General features: G+C 38.5%; 1 pseudogene; it reads left to right on the forward strand.

The window, feature by feature from the left end:
• The first annotated feature begins 17348 nt into the window (after positions 1-17348).
• Positions 17349-21257, forward strand: LOC144373917 (large ribosomal subunit protein eL19 pseudogene; annotated as a pseudogene).
• Positions 21258-25746: the final 4489 nt, after the last annotated feature.

Here is a 25746-nt window from a genome sequence, read left to right on the forward strand (position 1 = left end):
AAGCAGAGAAAAAGTAATGCTTAACAAATAACTGATGAATGGTAATTTAATATATATATATATATATATATATATATATATATATAGTCCCTCATTCATTCATTCACTCAGTCATTAACATGCCATTTTTGCTATTTTTTGCTAACTTTAGTTTAGTACTCCAATTAAATGTGTACTATTCTGTTTAATTCTATCTTCTCCATCTCTCAACCATATTCCCCAACCCATGAACATTAATTCACACTTAAGTGGTATTTAAATTTAAGATAAAACTTACCTCTGACACCAAAAATGTTTTAATTACCTTTTGGCTAGATACACCATTTCCATTTAGGCTTTTTTTATTATTTTAAGTTTGCAATCATTCTAAAAATATACATTTTACTTTTAAAGTATATTTTTAAAGCTCTATAAAATGTGTCTTAGAACCCAATAACTGTAGGAATGCTTATTTTTCTACTTTTTCTATTGGTTTTCCAATAATGTTTTATATCCTCCATGTCTTGGTTCTGTGTTTTGTGTGTGTACATGTCTGTTTGAATGTGCAAGTGAATGCAGGAACTTGTGAGTACTAAGTATAGGAATCATTGCACACACAGCTAGTTCACAATTTCCCTTAAAAACATATATATTTTATTATGTCATTGTGACTTGGAGTTCTAGGATTTGAAAATACAACACTCCAATTTCAAAGAATGAAAAGATTACAACCTTAATTCCAGCTTCTGTAAGGGCCTATCAATTTCTGATTGCCCACTTTCTTTAGCTTATAGCCATTTGGGTCTCAACCAACAGCTTAGCAATGATTTTTTAAACTTTATCTGCCAAAAATAAAGTGCTTTCTCTGTTTTTAAATACCCTTCTCCAGAGTCAACATGTGTCCCTAAGTGAAAAGCAACTCCACGATGGCTCACCTCCCTAAGCCTTCCTGCAACCTTGATATTTTTCTTAAAATACTTTTATAAGAGCAGGGGTTGTGGCTCAGTGGTAGAATGCTTGCCATGCACCTGTGAGGCACTAGGTTTGATTCTCAGCACCACATATAAATGAATAAATAAAAGTCATGGCCCATTAACAACTAAAAATATATTTAAAAAATTTTGTTTGTTCTCTCCCTTCAAAAATATAGTTTTCACATTTTTACTACTTTTAGTTTCTTTTTTCTCAGTTAAAATTTTGTTCTTAGTATAAAGTACATTCTAGAACTCTCCTTTCTCTTTAATGAATGAATGGAAGAGTTTGGGTGTATACCATATAGGTAAATTTTCAAAGATTTAGAGAAAAATTGAAAAGGCAGAACAAAATTTTACTCCATGAACATGACTGCCATCTCCTTTCATCTATTTGACTTTCCAATTCCAATATGCCTGCATAATCTTTTGATTTATTTTTAAATTGTGTTAGCTTAACAATATAGCATTATCCTTTTTACTACTATATTCATCTTAAATAGCAGATTTTTAGCATTCACAAACAAATGTAAAAATCATAAATTTTTATTTTATTTTAACACTTAATTTTAAAACATTCTTCATTCCTGACACATTTGCTTCACTGTAAGTCAAATAGCAAAATACAGAAAGGCAAATTTAATGTCAGCATGATTGGGCACCAGGAGAAAAATTTTGCTCGACTAAGATTTGAAATGTTTACATCTACAGACAATTCACACTGTATTAAAAAGCATAGTCATAAATGTTAATACTGTATTTACAGAATTCAAAATTAAAAAGCTATAAAATATTTTCCATGATACTGTAGGACAAAATAAAACCTCCTACATTAAGGATATTTTGGTATTGGCAGGCATTTAATTAAAATCATTTATCATCTTTTGAGCAATGGAAAGGAAATCTGTATCATGAAATCACTAACCCAAAGAATGCTCAAGTAGATCTAATAAGATAAAAAAACTAGTATGTGAGATAGAAGGCACATTACCTGATGAACAGAACAATTCCATAAGTCTTAAAATCCTAAATTTGCATGTTCTCCAAAAAAGTTTTAAAGTACGTGAACCCATTAAATGATAGACTTATAAGCAACATATTTAAACCCATTGACAAAGATGGAGATTCCATTAGTGCTAGTTCAACAATTAATAAAAAATTTACACAAAACAATTCAACATTTCATAGATGATCTGTATGAAATCATCAGAGAATTAGTACTAATTGACATTTACAGAACAAGATCTCACCACCAGAAAAAGGGCACTTCTCAAATGCACAAAGAATATTTAACAATCCATGCACAGGTAAAACAAACATTAAAATGTGTCATTATTGATATCATACAAAGTATGTGTTCAGTAATAATGGGGCTGGGGTAAACAGTCGAATGGTACAGGACTCACATTGCATACTTAAAACACTGCATCCATTCCTGGGCAACATGTATACACACTGACACACATTCACACACACATACACACACACACACACACACAAAGACAGAAAATGTATAACATCACTAATATTTGACAATCAAAGAGCATAAATCTCAGTAATCCATGAATCAAAAAGATACAAATAAAATTTTTTTAAAACTTAAGACTATATTGAAGATGTAAGTAAAATCTACAGAGTGCATTTATATAAGGTTGACGGGAACATGTGTAGCATTAAAAGTTTCTATTAAAAATAAGATAGTTTTAAAATAATTAACCTGAGCATTCACATTAAAAAATAAAATTTTCAATCCATGGCACAATATAACAAATATGAAACTCAGAATCAGTAAAACAGATAAAAGAAAATGAGTAAAGAAAATTAAATATGAACCTGAATATTAAAACAAAACATAAAATTGATAAATTCTAAATCATACTGATTTAAGAGGGGAGTAAAACTTTTCAATTATCAGGAATTAAAGAAGAGGCACCTTGAATGACCCATACTTATTATCAGGAAAATGGTATGATGCAATATAACTCTTGATCTTAAAATTTGACAATTTATGTAAAACAGACAATTCCTGGAAACAGATTTTCTATTAGTCATTTAAAATGAAAAGGAAACTTGAACTAGAAACGCTTCTTCTTCAGTCTCCTAATAACTGGGATTACAGGTATGTACCAGCATGTATTGCCTGTGTCTAATTTTTAAACCAATTTCTTATATTGAATAAATAATGTGTGAAATAACATATGTAAAGAAAATGTAATCTCATTTGTATTAATGTATATGAATAAGTACACATACCTTCCTAAAAAAGGTCCCTGTGGTGAAAGATTTCCCTGCTTATAGTGGTGGGTAGGTTCCTCTAAAGTGGTAAGCCTCTGCAGCCAAGCAGCTCTTGACAGCAGGCTCTGCTCACCCAACTTCCAGTAGACCGCAAAAGCTCACCACCAACCTTCTTTTGCAGGTTTCGAGGGTTCCCAATCCCAAGGAAGAAGTCCAACCTTCAAGAAACCACAGCACCTTGCACTGGTGCGTGCAGCTAGTGGTATATATACCTCTTGGGTCAATCTCATTGGTTCAATTTTATGCTAATAAGGGTTCAGAAAAAGTATCCACATTATTGGTCCAAATTTATTAAAGGGCTGTGCCAGTAAGCCCCCAGCGGAAACCCGAGGTGAAGGTGGAGCATCGGAGCTAACCAATAGTGTGTGTCCATTTCCAAACCACCATTAGCACAGAAGCCTTCGCCTCCAGCTCAGCGTCAGGACAAAGGAGCAGCCACAGAAGCAGGAGCCAAGGTCTACCTTGCCTTGCTGCTACCACCGGAGCCTTAGAAGCCGGCACAGCCATCAACGCTGTAGCTGCCACCAAGCCCAATGCCCCCAGTGGAGCACTGCTGCTGCAGGAGTCACTAAGGCCCATGCCCTAGGATCCACCACAGGAACCGGAGACACCATGGCTATCAACGCCAATCTGGGGTCCCAGCTAACGCTGTCACAGGAGCTACCAACACCACTGCTGCAGTAGCCGTCTCTGCTTCAGGAGTCCTTGTCAGGCTCCAAGGCCAACGCAGTAGGACTGTTGTGGGGGTAATGTTGAAATCCCTCCTTTCTTTGGCTACGTATTATTTCTCATAAGTCTAATTATTGATATTTGAACACTTCTTTTCTACTGGGAGTTAGCATCTTTACTCTCTTCGAATTCCCAATAGAAAGGAAGTGTTCTGTATTTTGAGTGGAAAACCAGCTGGTCCCTAGATGGACAGTTCCTATTTAGATGTTCCCCTTGGGCCAATCAGCTGGGGATGAGTTAGGAAAGAGTGGATAGCAATGTGGTCCTGTTGTCTACACCACACTGTCTACAGCCTGGTGTTGGAGACCTAAATAATAGAGGGGTCTCATTCTTGCATGTCAGCTGTGAATTTGCTCCTCACTCTGGTTCTTAAATCTCTGTTTCAAGTTCTTCCTTTATCTGCTCCCCTTGGTGGTAGATCTCCTACTGACTAGTCTATTGGGTTTCAAGTGATCCTTTCAGGTCTGATGTGTTCCTTGACATGCTCTCTCCCATCCCCATTCTTGAGTCTCATTTAACCATATCCATTTGGCATCTTTTCCCTACTACTTATACTGCTATTTTTGCTGCTACTTGTGATAGCTACCAATTTTGAGATTTTATAAAATGGTAGAACCTGCTTTATTCTTTTTTCTGCATTATCCCATTTAGTCTTTGTAAAATTTTATATGGTGCTAATATCATTATTTTCTTTTTATAGATAATAATATGAAGTTTATTATAATGAGAGCAACACATAACCCAAGGTATCAGTGTGTCCTAAGTGAGCTTGGCTCTGCAGGTCAATTTTCCCAAGTATTCTGTTACATTTATAAATGACTGAACACTGTTAATGCCTTATGATGGTTGACTCTTCTGTTCAGGAGGAACCACCTTTCTGTGGTCCCTGAGTGATATCTCTCTAATTAGATTTTTTATGTGTTTTATTGGTACATCATACTTATACATAATGGTTGGTTATCTTGTTTCATATTTGTACATGCCAATCATATAACAGCATAATTTGACCAATATCATTCACTACAATTTCCCTTTTCCATTTCCTCCTTTCTCCCTTTCATCTGCTCTACTGGTCTCTCTTCATTTTCATGAAATCCACCTTCTACCCTTTTTCCTTTTTTCTCCCTAGCTTCCACTTATGAGAGAAATATATGATGCTTGTCTGTCTTTGAGTTTGGCTTATTTTTCTTAAGAAAATGTTCTTGAATTTCATTCATTTCCCTGCAGTGTCATAATCCTATCTTCTTTGTGCCAAAATAAACATGCACTGTGTACATATGCACATTTCTTTATCCATGTATTAATTGATGCACATCTCTACAGTCTTCATAATGTGGCTCTTATGAATTGTGAGGCTAAAACTATAGTTATGTATGTGTCATTATACTATGAAAACTCTAATGCTTTGGGATGAAGACTGAGGAGTGGGAAAGCTCGATCAAATGGAGATTCCATTACTACTCTTTTGAGGAACCTCCATACTAATTTCTATAGTGTTCATATTAATTTACAATGCCACAAATAGAGTAGAAGTGTTTGTTATTCTCCACACCCTCTCCAGTGTTTATTATTGTTTATATTCTTTATAGTTGCCCCTCCAGCTAGAGATTAACTCTTAGTGTAGATATGATTTACATTTCCCTAGCTGCTAAATATTTTGAACTTTTTTTCATTTTTTTGGTCATTTGTATTTTTTCCTTTCAAAAAGTATTTGTTTAGATCATTTGCCCATTTATTGATTGAGTAATTTTTGGTATTAAGTTTTTGAGTTTTTTACATTTTCTGGATGTTAATTCTTCATCAGAAGAGTAGTGGCAAAGATTGTCTCAAATTCTATAGATTCTTTCTTCTCGTCCTTAATTGTTTTCTTTGATGTGCAGAAACAGTTTAATTTGATGGTTTCTCCACTTTATTAATTCTTGGTATTTTTACTGAGCTTTAAGTGTCCTATTGAGAAAATTTTTTCCTGCACCTATATCTTGGAGTGTTGACCCTACATTTCCTTCTAGGAATTGCACAGTTTCTGGTCTAATCCCTAGATCTTTAATCCATTTTGTGTTGACTTCTGCTTAGGGTAAGAGATAAGTATCTAGTCTCATCATCCTACTTATGGATAATCAGTTTTCCCATCAATATTTGTTAAAACTTCTATCTCTTTTCTAGTATAGGTTTTTGGGCATCTTTGTCAAGGATCAGATGACTATAGATGTGTGGATTTGTTTCCTTGTCTTCTATATGTCTGTCTTTTTTTTTTAATGCTGGTGACATGCAATTGCTGTTACTATCACTCTGCAGTATAAATTGAAGTCGTCAGGTATTATGATACCTCCAGCATTACTTGCTTATTTGTTTGTTTGTTTGTTTGTATTTTACTTAGAATTCCTCTGACTGTTCTGGTCTTTTACTCTTCCAGATGAATTTTAAGACTATTGTATCTAGTTCTATGAAGAATGTCATTGACATTTTGTTGGATATTTCACTGTATCTATGTATTGATGTTGGTAGTATGGCCATTTTAACAGTTTTAATTCTTCCTATCCATGAACATGGGAGGCTTTTCATAGTCTTCTGTCTTTGTAACTTCTTCAGTTTTATATAGTCTTCATTGTAGAGGTTTTTGCCTCTTTTATTGTTTTATTCCTTTTTTGTTTATTTTTGTTTTAGGTGATGTGAATGGGATAATTTTTCTGTTTTTTTTTTCTAAGCAGAGTCATTATTGGTATATAGGAAAGCTCTTGATTTTCATATGATGATTTTATAATCTGCTACTTTGATAAATTTGTTTATTAGATCTAGCAATCTTCTGGTGGAGTCTTTTGGATCTTCTAAGTGTAGGATATATTCTCTGTAAACAGTGATGACTTGATGTTGTTTTTCCTATTTTTATCCCTTTTATTTTTTCCTTGCCTAATTCTTGGCTAGAATCTCTAGTACTATACTGAATAGGAGTGGTGAGAGGGACACTCTCTGTTGTTTCAGAATTTAAAGAAAATACTTTCAAGTAAATACCCATTTACTATGATGTTGGCTTTGGCTTTCTCATAGATAGCCTTTATTATGTTGAGACAAGTTTCTTTAATTCCTAATTTCCTCAGTGTTTCTATCATGAATGACTGCTGGAGTTTTTTTAATGACTTCCTCTTAATCTACTGAGATGATTAAGGGTTTTCTTCCCCCTCAATTCAGGGGTGAATTCCATTTAATGATTCATGTATGTTAAACCATTCTTGAAACCTAGAAATAAAACCAACTTGCTCATGATATACAATCTTCTCAATACATTATTGAATATAATTTGCTAATACTTCATTAAAGATTTTTGCATCTGGGTTTATCAGGATTACTGGTCTGTAGTTTTCTTTCCTTGATTTTGATTTGTTTAGATTTTCTAGCACAATGGGCAAGAAAAATAGAACACATGTATTTAGTGTTTTCTTAGTTGGAAGCACAAATAAAGCTATTATATACTTATTCTGTTGGCACTTACTATTTAAGTTCAGTTCCATCTAAAATATGGCTATGTATGAGAAATGTCTTTGAGAATCAGTTGATGCACTCTGATGCACAGACATATACCTACCTCTTATTCTAAAGCAATAAGAACAGCAAATGGTGCAAACAAAGTAGTATCAGTGTTGAGGACTTCACTAACCTGCCCTCTGAGAACTTTACTCTGCATTTGAACTAGTTCCTGAATTTCAACAAAGAGACATTTGGAACTGTATACTTTTAATTATCAATCAGGTGTGACTAAGTTAATAGTTCTTTCTTCTCACTTTTTAAAAATTAGTTTTCTCACTAGAGAATGAGGTTAATAATCTCCATCCTACTTTTTCACTTAGTTGTATTGTGAGGATAATAAACACTAAAGCACTGTATAACATTGTAAAACCCAAATAAGTGCTAGTGTAACAAGAATTTAGAGGCTGCCTTTGTTAAAAGTATTGACTCTTTCCTTGGGATTACAAATGTCCAACAGGTTAAAATATTGACATATCTGTCTCTTTCGCTCTGATTCACCTTGCATTCCAGGAACATTATGTCTAATCCTAAATGTCTTGTAATGAGAGGAAATTATCCCTCAGTCAACAGCAGCTTTATTTAAGGAAAGACCCTGTCTGACTGAGATAATGATCAACCAGACCACTCTGATCAAAATGGATTCAGTATGCATATTTCTGGTCCCCTTATGTATATAATCTGGAAGTCTGGAACATGTCAGTATCCTGAATACAGGGCAGAGATGCTTCATCTCACTTGTCTTCCTAATATGGTCATATTGATTAAAATTCCTTTATTTGGCTGAGGTTGTGGCTCAGCAGTAGACCACTCAGGTGAGTGGTCTCACAGGGAAGTCCCTGGGTTCAATCCTCAGCACCACATAAAAATAAGTAAACAAAATATATTGTGTACAACTAAAAGATAAATATTAAAAAATCCCTTTATTTTTTATCATCATTCTTCTTTCTACTTTTGTTTTTTTTTTTGGGGGGGGGAACTTTGCCAGAACTTGTTTCTTGGTCCCTCCCAAGTAGGGCCCCTGGTTTTCAACTCCGATAACACTATTATTGTCATTTTACTATTCCAATCCATAGTGAAGGCTACTAAATGAGTTAGGAATAAATAAATATTTTTTCTGCATTTAAAATTGATGCAGCTTGACTTTTATCCCTAAAGAATCTATTTTCCTCCCAGAAAGAAATAGAAAAAATACCTAGAGACATTCTCCCTTCATTATTCTGACATCTCTGTCAAGAACAAGAAATCTGGATTTCTTCCCTGCTGTGTTGTTTTTATCCTATCTTCATCTCCAAAGCTGAATAGGATGCCTCTCTTGATAGATTCTACCTCCTACACACATTCCCCTATATACAAAATAATTTGATTTTAAAATATGCCATTTCCTCTGACAGAAAGAAATCTGGCCCATGGGAAATGTGTGGATAAGTTCTGGAATAGGTGAAGGATGACCCCTAATCTTACCAATAAATAGGGACTCATTTTTTCTTGTGCCCAAGAAATAAATCAGGTCATCATATTTCTCTGTTCTCCATTAACCTGAGTTTGTTTGAAGAGTAATCATAGGTTATGACATGATAGGTAAGTAATCTACTTCATTTTAAACTGGATTTCAATTCTAGCACCATTATCCCTTATCCATGTAGCTTTCTGTAAATAGTTCTGACTTTTTGGGCCTAATTTTCCTTATCCACCAAAAAATATAATGTTAGTTCATGCTTAGTGAAATAAGCCAGACTCAGAGAGTCAGAGGTTGAATGTTTTCCTTCATGTGTGGAAGCTAGAAAGAAATTAGGAATTAAAAATGAAAGAAGATCTCATAAAAATAGAAGGGAGAATTATGGGGTAAAGGAAATGAATCTAGGGAAGGGAGGAGGAATGGGAAGGGGAAAGAACTGCAGAATGAAATTGACCAAATTGTGCTAAGTGCATTTATGAATAAATCACTATCAATTCTGCTTTTTTATATATAATGCCTCAATTATAAAAACAGTAAATGAATAGAAGGGAGATCAATAGAATATAGAAAGGTGATCCAGAGAGTGAAGGTGGGAGGGAAAAAAGAGGTACTGGGGATTTAAATGGAAAAAATATTATATGTATTTATAAAATGTTGAAATCCACTTCTATGTATAACTAATAAAAATATTGAAATGAGGTTAATGGTAATAAAATTTATTTCACAGAGTGGTTGTGAATGATAAATTAGGTTTAGCACTTGGTACAATGCCTGGTGCATAGCACATCCTCATGAGTTGTAGCTGTTGTCATTTCAACACTGCCATTTTATTAGGGGAAGTGGGAAACACAATGTTGACCTGAAATGGTGAAAATCTTTGTCTCTTCAGGACCCCCAGGTGGTTCCCATCATGTATCCAGCTCCTTATGACCTTTGCCCTGCTCTAGTTTTCCCCAGGACTCTGCACTGAAATGGAACTACAAAACCAGAAGGAATTTCTCTAGCAGCTTCTGAGAAAGTGTTAGAGCCTATTCTGTGGAAAGCTGTCCTCATTGAGTCAGGATGAGCCCAAGGTATTGAGATTTCTTTAGATTGGAGCCTGGATAACAAAAGCCCCTAACTCATAAAGTTGTCCTTACAGAGTGAGCATCCTGGCTGATATCTGGCAAGAGAGAGACAATGAGAAATTCTAATTTTCTTCAAGCCTTGAGTCATTTATAGTTGATAAACTATAAGGACATCTTCATCCTACACCATGCTAAATTAATAAAATATCTTTTTAACTAAAACTGTCATGCCTGAAACATCTTTTGATTTTAAAGGCTTTCTTTGAGGACCAAGTACTATGCTACTATTAAAGAAGCCAGATCTTAACATTTTAAGCCATGCAAATGAGCTTTGTATGAGAAAAATGGGCAGCTGATTAAGCTGTTGGCTTTTTGCTTGAACCTACAGCCTCCATCTCTATGCAGACTTAATCTCTTTCATTCAGTATAGAAAAGGAAAGCTAGAGTTTAATTACCTGTTGTTAGTCATTTACTTGAAAGAGTTTTTAAAACATCTGGGTGATATAAAGATATGACTGTTTCAGTAGGCACTTAGCCCGTAAAATGGAGACAAGATTTGTGTGAATGCTGTTTGATAGTGATATTCTTCTGTTCACCTTCTACCATGTGTGTTAAATTCTCTTTCATCTTGCAGTTCTTCCTTCCTCTCCTTCCTTCCTCTCTTCTCAATCCAAGATTTATAATGTTTGCTTTTTGTGTTTTTTTTTTTTTTCTGAAGAGATAATGCTATTTGCTGTTCAGGAATGATGGATTTGTTTTTTTTCATGGGATCATACATTGAAAGGATGTATTTTAATTTATGTCTGAATATACATAGGAAGACTTTCTGGCAGTCTTTCCTTTAATTCCCAGGCAAAGAAAAGCCACCTCCATGATCTTTCCCATCATTTTCCAACCAATTAGCTGCTACTTCCATTTGCTTTCAAGGCACTCTTTTCTTTTAACATGATGGAAAGCTAATGTCATTGTGCCAAATTGAAGTGGTTTGTACAATGCTGTTTCTCTAAATTGAAACACTTAAAGGCAGAGACGATTGTGAATTTCTGTTTCCTCCATATGCAGTTAGGTTCTAATCCAATGCCCAAAAGAGTATGCGTTCAGGAAACACCAAGTGAGTCATGCATGCCTACTTAGGACTAGGATGAAGAGGGTCATGTGAAGATACTTATGTTTTTATAGGTGTAGTGCTAGAATGGAACTACACACAGCTACCCGGAGGAAGGAGATCTGACTAGACTGAACAGTGTGTGTGTGTGTGTGTGTGTGTGTGTGTGTGTGTGTGTGTGTGTGCGTGTGTATGTGTGTGTGTGGTGGGGGGCAGCTGGGGGGGTAAGGGCATTGTAGCTACAGCTGTGCTCCCAGCTGCAGTGGTATTCTCCAAGAGTACAGCATGTACCCAGTGGTATAGAACAGATGGAAGGGGAAATTGTGTTACCAACAACTTCAGATCAGAAGATCATCCCACAGGAAACTCAATGTCTGAGGGCTGAGTGCTGGGGAGAAAGAAAGACTTTACTGAGTGGTGGAAGAAAGAAGAGGGAGCCTTGCTTACCAGTCAGCAGGAAATTGGTGAGTTACAGATACAGGACAGGACTGATGAGAGAGATGGATAGGATAATGAAGGGAAGGAGAGGAATAATCAAGTCTTCTCTGGGAATTGGCAGAGAGCTTGCAGGAATTCCTATGCCACCTTTTTTCAGTCCTTCATGGTTTGTTTTTTGTGTTCATCATGGCTGGTAATTGAGGGAGGAGTGAGAGAGAGACAGACACAGAACCCTGTGCAGTCTGAGTCATGTTAACTCTATATTAATTTTAGGCAAAACATTTTCAAAATGATCCATGTGTCTAGATGCAGAACTTGGTAGAGTCTGGCAAAAGGTTAAGGTAACAAAGGAGACAGACACAGAATAAAGACTGAGATTTTCAGACTTTTCATCCTATTCCAGTTACTGATTAGATATCTGTAGGCCCAAGTGAAGACTCAGTAGTGTAATCAGGAAAAGTAGCCTTTAGGTCCCTGAAGAGTAGCCCAGGTAATCATTATCATAACCCATCAAGGTGTGAGCTAGGCAAAGCTGGTAAAGACCAATAATGCATGTGACCAGCAATGTGACCTCCCAAATTAGTGCCTTTTAAATCAACTAATAGCAATTGAAGGTAAAGTGTTTATTTAGGGTTTTAATTTAGAAAAATGTTTTATACATTGGAAACATTTTTAGGGGAGAATTTTGAGTCAGAAATGACAATATTTGTTACCTAAGAGGGCACAGATTTATCCAACTTGTGATCTTTTTTTCTAATAGATGTTCATCCAACAAGAAGAATATTAGTAAAAGTAGTTTAGGTTCATTCCCAACTACTGTCACTGAAAAAAAAAAATTATTTGCTGCCAAATTAGGCAAGAAACAGGCAGCAAGCCAATCATATATTAATTACAACATCATATTAAAACAAGGCAATTTTTTTCAATCAGTGCTAACACAACTTATTTATAAACTGTTATCATATGCATTAGTGTCCTAAAGTATATTTTATTCCAGGCTGGGACTATAAGTGTTTCATTATATTCTAAAGTGAAAGGCCATTAACCTACAATTTCTCATGCCATCTTGCCCCTACATGGGATTCTTTTCTATTCAGAACAGAATTTTTAAGCTCTTTTAGATTACTTATCTGTTACTATTTAGTTTCTCTGTGGATCTTAATAGGCTACAATCACAGCTTGTTCAACCGGTGTGACCTGTATTGTGGGCAACTGGCTTTTAAAAAAATATCTGGAATGGGTCCTGAATGGGGTCAGGCCTCTTTATTTGTCTCTCCTTCCTGGGTGTTAGTGATTATAGAAGCCAATATGTATTTCCTAGTTCTGAACCCTTGCAGGTCTTGGCAACTCTACAAAGAATACTTAGAACATAGTGAAACAAGTTGTGGGACAGCTCCACCAGTAAGATGACCTCCTATTTTCAAAGCCAGCACATGGCTTAGTGTTGGGAGGTCTTGTTCTGCAAGCTGAGTGTGGATAGTGTTTAAGCCTAAGCCTAGAATTCTGAAGGAACAATCTCCATGTTGGCAACTTCTCCCAGAGAAAGCTCATTAATTGATGCAGTGAACATAGAGACTGAGTGGAGGGCAGTTGTCACTGGAGAAACTTGTGATTAAATACCTGGATGAATCAACTCTAATCTGCCTCCACTGCTCAGAGAGTGACAGAATCTTCATATGAAGAAGAGGAAACTATTTATAGTTTCTGCTATCAATGTGCCAGAAACTGCTGAGTTGAGCATGTTTAATTATATTTCTCAATATAGTTTCCTGACTCTTCCAAACTAGGTATTAATACCAAGCTCATTTTATATACAAAGAAACTGAGGCTCCATTCCCTCTATTTTGCATCATGCTGTAGTTTTCTTTTTTACATTATGCAACATTTTCCAAGGGTGAGTTGTCCGTTCTGAGGATTAATTCTATAAATTTTCTTTTCTGGTACTTAGGCCTGTACTCACTGTATTACTACAGTCTTTTACACAGGAGGCCGTAGGAGGAAGGGGGATGTTTGTGGAATGATCGTGACATGATTGTGGACCCTTCTTGTATGTGTGCATGAATTTGGGGCCAGAGAATAAGGTAGGTTGTGTCCTGGCAGTGCAGACCATGGCCTACACAGCAAGAATATGGCCCTTGATGAAAGCGTCTACACCCTGGGTCAGAGCTGATTGACATTTTGCATACTAGTCTAGTTTAAAAAATAGGATAGCAAATGTGGCCACATGCATGTTGATTATTTGTCTCTGAAAGAAAAGAAACATTTTAAGGGCAGTTCATATTTCTAAATATAGATGTTTTTTTCTATGTTTTCTTAAGAAGCCTTCATAAAAGGAGGACAGGTTTCCCAACAACTGATAGTTTTCCTATTGGTGTGCATTTTGGAATCAAACAGTACACTTCCACCAAATTACTTCACTAATCCCCCTGCTGCTATACCAAGTCTCTTGGTGGAGTTTGTGACAATCTCTAGTGCTAGGAGCCACAGCAAAAGTATTACATTCATATGGAAATTGGACTCCCGGAGAGTTCCCATTGGTTGGGGAAGGATGGTAGGAGGGTTTTCCGGGGGAAGTGCAGGCCCCCCCCCTCCGGTAGACACACGTGTGTGGACCGGCTTGCAAGAAATACTGAGTATGGGCCTCACCTCACACTTATGGAATGAGAGTCTTGGGATTAGCACCCAGGCTGAATTTGTAAAGTCTCTCAGGTGTTCAAAATGAGAGTCAAGTTGAAAAACAACTGAGTTCAATCCTATAGAGTCCTCCACTTCAGAGTTTCAGACTCAAATAGATAATCTTAATGCAAACACATCTGCATGAGGACATGTAGTAAGAGAAGGTTCTAGACCAAACACAATAGCCATAGATAACATCAAGGATGGCATGAGAAACAAATGCAAAGATGAAAAAATAAACATAAATTGTCAGGGATGAGAAAAGGCATCTTGGTTTTATTGCATCTGGTTGATAGGAGAAAAGATTCTGCTGTTCATATTTTAAAGTTGTAAATAAGGGCTTCAGCTAGTTCTACTTTGAAAGGTAATGTTTTAACTCTTTCATTATTGTGATGTATTTAAAACCATATAAAATTATACAAAGAAATTATCTAGAATGCATGCAATTTATTTTAAAGCTATACAACATTTCATTCTTATCCCAGAGTTGTGAATAACAAAGTCCTACATAAGACTGCATATGTTGTCCAGCAAAAATTGAAGTATAAGTAATATGCTCTGAACATGTATAAGCATATATTCACAGTCATATTTAAATGAATTCCAAGTGGTCACATATCAAGTGAAAAGAAGTCAAAGATTTACAGTCTGGTAAGGAGAGGTTCTCTGAGGAGCACTCTGTGGAATGCATTTCTCTTGGCAGTAGCTCTGGTGGACTCAATTCAATTCTAATCATATTTCTTTAATCCTGGCCTCTCACTGGGTCAGAACCATTTGATTTCAAGTATTACTATAGGAGACCCAGGGACAATGATTATTGAAAGGTCTATGATAAACTTTCTCTGGAAATTGCTTTTTTTTTTTTTTATCTTTTGATCATGCTCAGAAACCCTGATTCATCTTGGTCGAAAAGTCCCAGGACTACCTCTATTTCAGCATAGGGGACAAATTGAGTGCAGCTGGTGGTCCTCAGATGGTAAATATGCCAAAAACTCTGTTGAGGGATTTGGGATTTTTTGTTTGTTTGTTTGTTTGTTTGTTTTTTGTTGTTTTGTTTTGTTTTGTTTTGTTTTTTAAATCGGCTGCTTAGGAAAGTGCTTAATCAGCTTTGTATATTCTTTGTATCACTTCAGGAAGATTCATCTGGGTAATTTAAGGACATGGTCTGGAAGAGAATTTTCAGAATTGGTAGGATAAACATTTTGAAATCAGATGGTCGAAAGGATCCTGTGGTTAGCCTTCACCTGAGACAATTCTCAACAGGTGGCTCAGTGACAATGATTCAAGGCAGCTCTTAGGTGCTGCCTGTTAACTTAGGATCATTTTGGTATTTGCCAGCAGCTCCCCAGATTCTTTTGTTGTTTGTAGTTTGGGTGTTTACATTTGCAATTATATTTCATAGTGATATTTATTTGATCTCTTTCTTCCAAGGTTTTTACATCCTTTCTGGTCTATTTTTGATTTATTTTTAGATTTTAATTTTTTGGTGCAAGGGATCAAACCTGTGGCCTTGGTTTCAATGTGTCAGGTGATATTTCTAGTGCAGGGTTAAATAGTAAACAGCAGCGACAGCCACATTCTTGTTGTGTTGATCTACATCTGGGCATCACTGTGTTGTTTACCCAATGAAAATGACGAAGGTTGAAGAATGATGAAGGTTGCCATCCCTCTCAGTCCCCAGATCAAGTGACAGTATCAGGTTTTATGTGACAGGACCACTCAGGCATTCCTGGAATAAACTGCAGAATTGACAGTACCATGGAAGCTCAACAAATGTCAGCTACCATTATTTTCTCTTTAGGTTTATATAAATAATATGATTCTTTTATATTTCACACAATGAGGTTGGGGGAACCAAAGGCCTTGGGGCAAAGAAAAGAGCACGAGCCTGGCTGGGCCTAATAAATGCCGCAGTACCTTTTATGAAGTAAATAAATGAATAAACTAATTTCTAGACTGAAAAATCACCACAGTAAACACACCTTGTCTCTCTCTGTATTTATAAATTTTGAGATATATGCCCTGTAAGAAGCATTTTCAAATGTTCTTACAGATTTGTAACTGAGTATTTAAGTGTCAAAGCCAGATGACTAGAGATTTCAACCCTCAGAGAGTCTCACTACCCACTACACTCAGTCTACCAGCCATGAAGACTTTGAAGGGTAGGGGACCCAGGGGAACTCAACCCTGTTGCCCCTTCCCGTGGGTCAGCTCTCTCTGCGATTTGCAGTAGGTCACCTTCCAGACCAGTGATTTGTGCAGGAGAGACAGCAGCTCCTTTTCTTGTTTACTAGACTCAGAAACTGAGACATGTCTTTTTTTTTTCTTTTTTTTTCTGTTATTTTTAGCAATCAAGAGCTCAAAAAATAAATGGGATATGTATAATCTCAGCTCTTGAATGGATGAGGGGGCAAGCAACAAACCATACTCCCCTCAGCTCGGTATTACCCTACCAGGGAAGGATGGTGTAACTTTGATTTTCTTAAGTTCTGCCAAAGGTTTTGAAGTTGTCCAAACCCAAGCCGCCCTTGGGGTCAGCCTGGGCTTGGCAGGGGGTGCTCACAGACACCGCTTGCACAGCTTTTCCGCGATCGCCTTCTCTTTCTGCAGTCTTCTCCCTCCAGATGGATTATCAAAGTACACCGCAAGGAGAATCTGCTAGAATGTCCAATGACACATTCCATTTCTCAGAAAGATCTTATTATTCTAAAGTACCCTCAGCCTCCAGATGCCCGCCGCTCGAGTTACCTTAGAGCTCGAATCCTCTTAATCAGAAGCGTCCAATTAGACATCGATTGGCAAAGCTCTGCCCGCGTTGTTCAAGAGCCATAAGCTTTTATGTCTGCACCTGAGGAGGGATCCTGCTGCCTGCGCGCCGCCCCGCAGCCTGTGGCTACAGGGTCCGTAGCCCCGCTGCTCCAGGGCCGGGCGGGAGGCTGAAGCCCACAAACGTAGCCTGAGGGTGGAGAAGCCACCGGAGCCCTGGAGCTATGCCGCGCCTCCCTGCCTTGCATGTTTTCCTCATCTGCCCCTGTTCCCCATGGGATCGAGCCAGTCCCAGGGCTTCCGCCTCCACTTTGGGCAGCAAGAAAAGGCGGCCTAGGGCGGGAATGGGGAGTGGATATCGGTCCGGAAGCCCAGCACCTGGACATGGCCAGCACAGATTCAACTCCGGCGGAAAGAGGGAAGGGGCTACCAGGATGCCCGTCCTCCCACCCCCTCGCCAGAGCGTGTCTCCGCCTGCTCTCGAGCTGCCCGGCAGGACCTCAGAGCCCTGTCCTATCTCAGCCCCGGAGCCGCCCCCGAGCTGCGAGGAGGTCAGGTTTAGGAGAGGAAGAGAAGACTGTGTCCGGGTGCCCCGGCTCCGCTCGGCCAGGGAGCAGCTGCCCAGGGCAAGGACCCGCGAAGCGCCGAGCTCCCAGCAGGCAGCTAAGCGGCCGCCGGGCTGTCACTGCCGCCTCCACGGAGCCGCTGCCTCTGCTCCCCGATGGCTCTGGCGACTCCTTCCCCTCCCTCTGCCCGCCCTCTGGCTCAGGATCCGCAGGGATCTCTCTCTCTCTCTCTCTCTTTCTCTCGCCTCACTTCTCTCCTGCCTCCTCTATGCTCTCCTCGCCTCTCCGCCCTTCCCCCTATCTCTTTCTGCCTCCCCCTGGCTCCCTATCACGAGTGCGGAGTTAAGTTCCAACCTGGGGACTTCTCTCGCGTATCAGAGAGCAGCCCCTGCCAGCCCCAAGGGTGACGGTGCTGGGAAGGAAAGGGGACAGGCGAGGAGACAGGAGGTAAGTAGGGCCCGGGTGGCGGGGGTGGGGGATGGGAGATTGGATTGGGATGAGGGGTGAAGACAGTGAATGGGGACGCGGTTCCGGACTCAGGTCGGACACTAACCGCCAGCCAATGAGGATGCTCCAGTCCCTTCGCCTGCCCCAACCTCTTCACCCCGCCTTAACCCACTCCACTCCACCCTGGCCCGGGGCGGGGGATGAAAATGCTGCTGGGTCTCAGAGCTAGTGATTCTGCAATCTTTGTAATGTTTTGAACGACCAATAAAATAAATAAATAAATAAATAAACAAACAGATAGATAGATAGATAGATAGATAGATAGATAGATAGATAGATAGATAGATAGAAACTGAGACATGTCTACAGGCTGAGGATTATAAATAGAGTGAGAAGCCAGAGACCCCACAAAGGCATGATCTCAACTCACTCCAAGGTATACAGGTGTGTGGGGAATGGAGGAGAGACTAGGCAACAAGAGAGGAATGGCAGCAAAAAAAAAAAAAAAAAATGACATTCCCACTGAGGTCTGCCAGTGAAGGAAATGAAGATATTAGTTTACCAGGAAACTCTGTTATATTCTTGAGCCTGGTTATCTTACCATGTTTAAAGGCAGGTGAAAGTATTTTTTATTTAGAAACTGTTATAATAAGTTATACTTAAATTAAATTTATTATTATATGCATGATGGGGTGTAAAGTGATGTTAATGATTTTACAAATAATTAAATCAAGATAATTAACATATGTCACCTTGTGTGAAGGTATTTCAAAGTGTATAAATACGCACCCCTATTATTTAATAGTGGTTAAGAGCCTTTCCTTGATAATCTAACAACTCTATGTGTGAGCTCCAGCTCTGTCAGTTATAGGTTGTGTGATCTTGAGCCAGTATATTAATTAAGCCTTCATTTTCATATGTGTAAAGCAGCAATAATACACCACCCTCCTTCTTAAGGTGCTTGTGTAGATGAAATGAGAAAATGTACATGGAAGTACCATGGAAGCTCAACAAATGTCAGCTACCATTATTTTCTCTTTAGGTTTCTATAAATAATGTGACTCTTTTTATACTTCACACAATGTGGGGGGGGGGATCCAAGGCCTTGGGGCAGAGAAAAGAGCTATTTATATCCCTGTAGTTTTTAATGATGTTGAGAACTGTAATACAACTTCCTATAAAATACATTTTGGCTCAAAGCCAAGGGAGGTGTGATTCATAATGTTGAAAAGTGTATGCCTCTTGGCCTTGAATAAAGTCTAAGTGACCACAAATTCAGATGAGACATGAGTCTTTAAAATAGATTGTTTACAAAAATTACACATTTAAAAAAAATTATATATATATGCCAAGGTCTCGGCTTGGCACCAGAATCACAAGCCACCACACACCTTTGTAGGTTCAAACAGCAATTCTTTATTCCCGCTCTCACACCGCCTCCACACAGGTCCAGGGGCAAACCCATTCTGCTGTCTGCCCGCACAAACCTACCCCACGAGGCTATCTCCAAATCCCATTTTAATCTCTCGAGAACTCAACAGGAACAAGCAGCAGGAACACCCTAATCCCAGCAATAATCTTCAACCTCTAACTTCCCTAAAACCCATTATCTTAAACTGGCAATGCCTTAAACTCAAGGAACCGGTTACTTCCTCAAACCTGATCAGCTCTAAACCCGGATCCGCCTTGGTCCTTGAGCAAGGTCACCTTATTAAAGCATGTATGCAATGTTCCATCAAATGTCCTCTAAGCAGCATGGGGTATGCTTGGCAAGGAAATTTCGATGCGTCATTCCTACTTGGTAATGGCCCTCAGCATATATATATATATATATATATATATATATATATATAATCAGCTATAAAATGATCATGCAAAGCAATATTCAGTACTAGTGAATATAATATGCATATACTAATATAGACATTTAGGCTTTTTTCATATTGTATTCTATTTTAAACACATTAGTCAAAATCTAGAAGAGGAAAATTTCAAACATAAAAAGGACACTTATTGGAATAGCAAGTGAAATATTTAGCTTACAATATGACACATTCATGAAGCCCATGGGTCAGCACACTTTTTTTTTTTTTGGTAACAGGATAGTAAATCCTTTAGAATTTTCAGACTGGTAGTTCTCTGTCCCAACTACTCAACTCTGGTGTTTTAGCAAGAAAGCGATTACAGACAACTTATAAAATAAATTAGTGTGATTGTGTTACCATACAATATTGTTTATATTGGCTTGTGATGCTAAGGCTGGAAGACCTCATGATTCTCAAAGCCAGCTTCAGCAAAAGCAAGGTGCTAAGAAACTCACTGAGACACTGTCTCTAAATAAAATACAAAATAGGGCTGCGGATGTGGCTCAGTGCCCCAAAGTTTAATCACCAGTATCCCCTATTGGAACAAACAAACAAACAAACAAAAATAAGTGGCAGGCCAGATATAGCCTGTGAGTTTTGTGTTACCTTTATTAAATATATATGTGTGTGTGTGAACTGTTAACAAATGAAGATGATTGTGTGAATATATTGGTATGTTATATTCATGTAATATGTTACAAGTATTTAATGTTTAAATCTTATACATATTATAAAAAGCTTCAAACTATATTGGGCTCTTTCCTTTCACAGCTACAGCTGCAGCCAGAAGGAAGCTGAGGCTTCAGAAGAGGCTTGCCTCTAGTGTCCTCTGCTGTGGCTAAAAGAAGATCTGGTTGGATCCCAGTGAGACCAATGTAATGTCCAAGGCCAACTATCAGATCTGGATCAGATCTGGAAGCTGATCAAAAATGGCTGATCATCCACAAAACAGTGACTATCCATTATGGGGCTGCATGTCAGAAAAATACCTTGGCTCCCCAGAGGCACAGACATGTGGGCATAGTTAAGCAGAAGAGTACAGCTAATGCTCCAATGCAGGAGAAGGTCACCTTCATGCAGAGGATGCAGATTCTGTTTTGGCTGCTCAGAGATACCGTGAATCTAACATTGACGACCACATATATCACAGCCTCTACCTGAAGGTAAAGGGCAATGTGTACAAAAACAAGTGGATCCTCATGGAGGATATCCACAAGCTGAAGGCAGATAAGGCTGACAAGAAGCTTCTGGCTGACCAGGCTGAGACCTGCAGGTATAAGAACAAGGAAGCACATAAGTGCTAGGAGGAGTGCTCCAGGCCAAGGAGGTGGACATCATACAGACTCTGTCCAAGGAGGAATAGACCAAGAAATAAAGCTCCCCTCTTGTGTTTGTATATAGTGGCCTTGGTGATAACATAAATACTCCTTGGACTATAAACAAACTTTATCTGTTAAAAAAATAAAAACTGTATTGTACCAAATTTTTAGAAGTTAGAAGTTTTCTAAATCATCCTTTTTACAATAAAAGAAATACAATTAATCTGGTCTTTGATTTGTGAGGTTTAAAGAAGTCATGTTACTTGTGTTAAAACCAGTAATAGTTCATCACTCTGCAAATATTTCTGCTCTGTTGCTCTGTTACTTTGATTTTTTTTAATCTTCAACATCATTCTGAATTTTGTTCACCATTACATAAAATGTTCAAATTTTCAGCATTGAATTTTATTGGAAATGTATAATTGTCTTGTTGAAACTCATGTCCTGAAAGACTATGGACATATTTAAAAAGCTAAATAATGAAATGCAACTAAAAATAATATTCAGAAAGAACTTTAAGTGCATCCTGATGATGGTCACTGGTAAAAACTGGCAAAAACAAAAATCTTAGTACAAGAATATGTAAATATAGTTGGAAACCTTTGGCTGATATGGAAAAATATTAGAAAATGAAGCTGTCAATTGTCATTTGGAAAACAAAAGCTATGCTTAATAGAGGACAACTTTTTTTTAAGTCAAGCTTTTTTTTACAACCATATAATTTATATGGTAAAGATTTTATTTTAACAATTGTGGTTAGAAATACTATATCTATACTTAAGCACTTAGCTCCAGTCTAGAAAATGAAGTAGCTTCTGGCTAATTCTATCAGTTTGACAACTGTATTTTGTTGAAGATGAACTAAAAGAGACTGGTTTCTCATTATGGGAATGAAAAATCAATGGAACTTTAAATCATCACACTGTCTTTATAAGTTCCAAAACACAAAATGTAGTGATGTGCATAATGAGCTCAAGAGGCTTAGAGAACATCATGGCCTGTTTGGGCCACAATATTTTCTGCACTCAGAAAGCAGTTCAAGAATTTGAAACTGAGCAAGATCTAGAGATGTATTGAATTCTTTTTTTCAAGAGGACTTTGGTTCAAGGGCAAGAACTTAATGTTTCCTGACAAAAGAGACAAGTGCCCCCCGCCCTCTCTCTCTTTCTTTCTTTCTGTACTATGAACTGAACCCAGGGGTGATTTACCACAGACCTACATCCCCAAACCTTTTTATTTTGAGTTCTCCCTAAATTGCCCATGCTGCCCTTGAACTTGAGATTCCCCTACTTCACTGGGATTACAAATGTTTGTCACTGTACCTGGTGTGTGCCAATTACTTTTACAAACCAAACTTGAATGGCATTTAATTAAATATCCAATTTTGATTTCGTACATGCATAACCTTGTAGATCAACAAAGTTTGTTGGAGTTTGTTGAGTGAGATGAAAAGTGCTTAGGATAGTATCTGACCTAATAAATTCTCAGTGCACTTTATCATTACCTTGTTAATATCAACATTTCTTATTGTGTACTGTATATCTTGGGATAGTGGAACAGTGCACCTTGATACTTGTCTGACAGTTTTGCCACTAGCCATGTTCACAGCCCACAATCCTCTTCCCTGCCACCTGGTCCTTCTCCAACATCCTTGGGCAGTGGTTTGCAGATAGGTGCACACCAGCATCACTTGCAGGTTCATCATCTCATCTGACCTCCTTCTTCACCTGGGGCTGCTGATCTCTCTTCCTTGTTTCCCATGCAGTGCTCCTGTGATTTGCTGTCCTGGTCCCTTTTCCACATTGATAGAAGGGAGCTGAGCCATGGTGGTTGGATGGTAACCACCAGAGCATTTATACAGTCCTGCAGAACTTCTAACACCATGAAGAGTGCAGGCTCTGCAATCAGCTGCCTGGGTGCTTGTTCAGCTCCTGCTCGAGTTCTACCCTGGGCAAGTCCATTGCTCTAGACCTACCTGCCTTCCTCTGTCAAGACAGACTCCTATATGGATCTATATTGTCATGTGGTGTTGATGATCTACTAAGGAATGGGCTTAGAAATACCTGGCATATAATAAGCAGTCAAAATTAAAAATTTTAATTTATCTTTTTTAATATTCCTCATTATGAGCCCTAGATCTTGTGACAGTAAAATAAATGGAAGCTAGCTGGGTTCAAATTCTGACTGAACAATTCATTGGGAGTACAATTTGGAGCACATTATTAAACTAAATCAGCCTGTTAGGCTATAGGATTAATAATACCTACTTCGTAACACATAGTTGTTATAAAAATAAATAAGATAAATGGAATTAAGCACTTTGTATAATGGCCAGCATGGAATAAATAGGAATTACTAAACTTCAGTGCAGTGGTTTATAGACCTTATGATTACTGATACCAGACTGCAGATCAAAGTTATTATACAGGGCCCTATTTTCATATATCAATTGGAATTTAGCTCTACTAGTATCTAGAACTGAGTAGCAACAAATAATTTTTTTAATAACCATAAATTACTTTTTTATTTTAATAAATATTAAAATTTTAATAAAAATATTAAAATTTAATAAAATAAGAATTTTTATTAATTATTAAAAATTTAATAAAAATAATAAATGTATATACTGCATCTTTAAGTAATGAACTTTGCTCTCTGGGTTTCTTTCCATTCCACCTTAAAGTGCATTAATTAAAAAATAATGAACCACTTCTTTATCATTATTGTTCAAAAAAGTAAAAATAATATTAACATGAAGACACTAATCCACTACCATTAGTACTGCAATCTGGCAGATTAACTTAACATCCTGCTCTATTTAATACTATCCAGCAGAAGAAAATATCTAATTTTGATTTTAAACACACTCACAAACAAAAAAAAGGAAACAAAACAATCTCACCATGGACCTCTGACAAAGGTTTGCTACAGCTGCCGGGATCAGGGTGTGGTGAGGGACAAGGGTGCTGGGATCCCAGGAAAGGCTTCTGGGATCCTGGAGGGTCAGGTGAGAGGGTGAAGGCCTGCTAGGGAGGAGCAGGTGAGGGCAGGGCCTCCCTCCAATTTAGGAAACGACAGCCCTTGGTCTTGTGATTCTGGCAGCTTATTCAGTGGCTGTAAAGCCTCATCTGTCTGAAATCAAAGGCATATGCAGAAATCTACTCCCAACATAGGGTGAGTCCTTGGAGAAGCTGGCTGGGCTTCTTTCTGGAGAGTTTCTCTGAGATATCAACAATGGAAAAACAACCCAAAATTGACAGAAGACCTGCAGGAAATGTCACTCTCTTGCTTCTCCCTTTACTGGGACACTGCCTCCGGGAAGGCCAGACTGGTTCCAAGCACAGGGGTCCTCCTTCTTTGCGAGCAACCATGCAATTGTTAGTAGTCCAGAGGAGTGGCTGGTGGTATCTGCTCCAGGAGGCCCAGCTGGGGTCCCCTCCACCCAGGGTGGAGGCCATGGCTACTTCTCCACAGTTCTCTGTAAGGCTTTCAGCCCTGCCCCATGGGAGAACATACACAAAATGGCAACCACCCAGCAGCCTGCATGCTGCCTTACCTCCTAAGGTCTGGCTCCTAACAACAACCTCTTCCCTCCCGGGAGGGTTTTTGCCCTACCAAGGTTGGGCAGGAACCAGAAGAACAGTTTCTCTGTTTTGCCAAGACTGGGACATGGGCTTACTCAACCCCAAATCCCTTTTGTCAAGTGTCATGAGGGCAAAGTCCACACAGTGGAAACCAAACAAAATGACATGCTCATGGAGGGGGAGAATGGGAAGCCAAATACAAAACAAAACACCCCTCCACAGAGAACAACAGAAAAGCTCACCCAACACTCCTTCTGTTCCCATGTGAGGCTGACCCCCCAGGGAGCCCAAGCAACCCCTAAAATAAAACCCAAACCAAAAACCTGAATTGTAAATCCAAACCAACAAACCCTTCCTGAAACATGCAAAGGAACTGCTTACTCAGAAATATCCCAAATAGTCTGTGATGATGATCCAGAGCATGATGGTTTCCCCTACCTTCTAAACTGGAGAATTGTATTTTCCATGCAGTACCCCAAGGAGAGCAAACTCTCTTCTCAAGGCCAGGGCAATAACAGCTAAGAAGGTAGTTCTTGCTGGCACCTGGGAACTGTGTTTTCTTTAACTCCCAGGCACAGACAGTGGCCTGGCCCAGGGAGAGATGTGAGCTCATGAGACAACTCCAAGTCCCAGGGACTGTGGGGTCTTCATATGCACCCAGCCATGGTGGATGGTGGCAATTCCTGAGAAAGAACATGATCCGCAAACATGGATAAGGACAATATAAGGGCTACCTCTGGTGACAACATGGTAGCCACCAAAACAGCCAAACGAGCAGGATGCTGGAGGCCCCCCTATGACCACATCTCTTCCAGATTTGTAGCAAAGGCACAATTGGGGTTTCCAAGATGGCCTGTCCCAAATGACATGTAGTCCATCAATGAAGAAACCATGGTGCACCATAGGTCCCAGCTTTCTCATGTCTGGATTCCAGGTCATTCCCTTCCCTATTCAATGTATC

This window comes from Ictidomys tridecemlineatus, unplaced genomic scaffold (genome assembly GCF_052094955.1).
Source record: "Ictidomys tridecemlineatus isolate mIctTri1 unplaced genomic scaffold, mIctTri1.hap1 Scaffold_522, whole genome shotgun sequence".
NCBI lineage: Eukaryota > Metazoa > Chordata > Mammalia > Rodentia > Sciuridae > Ictidomys > Ictidomys tridecemlineatus.